This window comes from Chenopodium album, chromosome 24 (genome assembly GCF_948465745.1).
Source record: "Chenopodium album chromosome 24, dcCheAlbu1.1, whole genome shotgun sequence".
NCBI lineage: Eukaryota > Viridiplantae > Streptophyta > Magnoliopsida > Caryophyllales > Amaranthaceae > Chenopodium > Chenopodium album.
In genome coordinates this window covers 31,431,588-31,434,202 of record NC_137857.1, presented here as the reverse complement: position 1 = coordinate 31,434,202, position 2,615 = coordinate 31,431,588, and the positions used below count along the sequence as shown (strand labels likewise).

The following is a 2,615-nucleotide window of genomic DNA, read 5'->3' as shown; positions in this document are numbered from 1 at the left end:
CGTAATATTTTACTCATGATACATTGTCATATCTATGATAGATTGTACATATATATACAGTACACTTGTTGTGCACAAAATATAAGACAATACATGTTGTTTGACATTTTACTTTACACACAAAGTTGGTGTAAATGTAATGTTTCCCGCACGTAATTGCGAGCTAGGACAAAAAAGAGAGTAGAAAAAGAATGAGTCGTTCCAAAAAATTATACTGGAATGATATACTTCAAAGATTATATCAAATAAGTAATAGGGCTCTTATCTGGCATATATTCTTTGTAATCCAATAATAAACAGCTGGTGAACTAATCCATATCTTCTAAACAGATCTACTCATAATCTTTTCCAAATTATCTACACACAAGATCGATTAGGCATGCCAAAATATGTCTTGAGACTGATCCGAATCCAAAATTATTTATTGTAATAAGGTTGAAGATTCTCGATTTTAGTTGAAGCACTTTAACTTTTACACTCAACATTACATAATTTTCAATCATCAACACATTTATTAATAATTTGTAAAAGTTATAAAAAATTAATACGGACTATTTCACATAATTACATTTCTTTTTCATAATAAATCGCAAATTATAATCAGAGTAATTAAAGATCAACACAAAAGGATGAATCCACATCTATCCAAAGGCTAAATTTACCTTTTGTTAAGAAGAAAAAAAAAAAAAAAAAAAAAAAAAAAAAAAAAAAAAAGGTAATTCTATATACATACACCAAAATTTAATCATTAACAATAATTTTCTTTGTGCCTTTCTTTTTTCTTTTTTTTAAATTTAATTATTGATCTACAAATTAAAACAAAAGTTAAAAAAAAAAATACCAAAAATAAAAATAATAATTAACAAGTTTGACCAGTAGACTCACTCCTCCTCCTCTTAACCTGAAACTCATCATGTGTGAAAGCACCACCGGTAGCCATAGCCGCAGCCAGTTGCCAGTCATCCACAACCATTCCATCTAAATCAAATTGCTCCATATTCACTCCATCAAGTAGGCAAGTCTCTCCAAACAAGCCGCCGCCTCGGCCGGGTGGCTTGGCTTTTCGTCTACCAGCCCCTATGGGGACATTCCTAAGGGCTCCGCCAGCGGTCCAGTACCGCTGGCAGCCCTTACAAAAATGACGAGGTTGATTGACATTGTAATTGTTAAAATAACAAAATTTTGTTTCCATGCTCTTGCACCTTGGACAAGGGATAATCTTATCTGGCCTCTTGTGAATAAGATTGTTACCATCGTCGTTGTTGTTGTTATTGTTATTGTTATTCTGTTCGGGTTCATTTTTGTTTTCTTGTTTTACTTGTAAAACGATTGTCTGGCCGAATAACTTGATTTCGGCCATTTTGCAGAGAGGAAAGAAATAATAAAAAAAAAAAAAGAGATGAGATTTGTGAAAATGGGGAGTTGGGTATTTTTTGTTGGGTGTTGGGGAAGAGAAGGGAGTTAGGGTGTATATATATATGTAAGAGATTATACAATAAAGTGCAAAAAAAGTGATTGACCACAAAGTGTTTGTAAAAAGTCCCAAAGAAAAAATTGCACCAAAAAAAGGAAGAAAAAAAAGGGGATGCATGTGATAGTGAGAGCCGCCAGATTATATAAAAAGAAAGGAATGGTGATTTGCAGAATAAATTAATAAATAAAAAATATATATATATTAAAAAAAAAAAGCATAAAAAGTTTGGCGTAGAAAAAGTTGATGCTGAGCTTTTTGTCCACATCATTACTCTACGGAAGCATCTATATTTTCTCTCTCATAATATTATTTTATTTATTTGTATTATTAATTTGATTTGTTTGTTGAAAATTAAGGAGAAAAAAAGGTTGGTATTAAAGCCAGGTAGGTCGATCGCTTACAAAGTAACCAAAGTTTGAGGGACAAGGAAATTATATTGTTGGAGGACTATTATTGAATGAAGAGATAAAGTATTCACTAATAATGTATGTTTTAAGGGATTTTGTTTGTTTTTCCTATTGAAAATATAATGGTTTGGCGATTTTGAGGATTGTGTGTCTACTTGAGTTTGTATCAATAATGAAAAGAGGTGGCAAATAGATGAAAAAATGGGCGAACGAAATATTTGTAGGTTATATCGATTAAAGCGAGTATGATCAATTTTATGTGTTTGAATTGTTTTGGATTAAAACAAGGATTTTGATTAGTTTGGGTGGAGTTGGGTCTGTTCTCTTCAGATTATATTTAGTTCAGTTCTTAATTTCCTTCTCTCATAAAATATTCAGTTTAGTTCAGCTCCAATAAGTTCAGTTCAGTTCAGCTTAATTCAGTAAATCAGAACAGGCCCTGACCTTAGTTAGTCATTGAATCCAATTCAAGATGATAATACTGATTAGTTTGTGTTGTTTTCATGGATAATTAGTTAAACCTTAGGCTTGATTTCATTACCTTTAATTTTTTGAGAAGGTTTCATCTTATTTAATTAATAATGACCGAGTATTTGATGGGTTGAGGTTTTGGTTACATTTGTATTGTTTTCTTCAAGGATCAAGTTTGTAAAAATCGTGTGTGCGAGTCAATCATCACATGACTGTTTTAGAATATGATTCTAACATTATTTACATTAGCAAAAAAATAATGT

At 31.2% G+C, this 2,615-nt stretch overlaps 1 pseudogene; it reads right to left on the bottom strand.

Moving 5' to 3' along the window:
• Positions 1 to 705: 705 nt before the first annotated feature.
• LOC145612216 (cyclic dof factor 4 pseudogene) lies at positions 706 to 1,662 on the bottom strand (annotated as a pseudogene).
• Between the last annotated feature and the right edge of the window lie 953 nt (positions 1,663 to 2,615).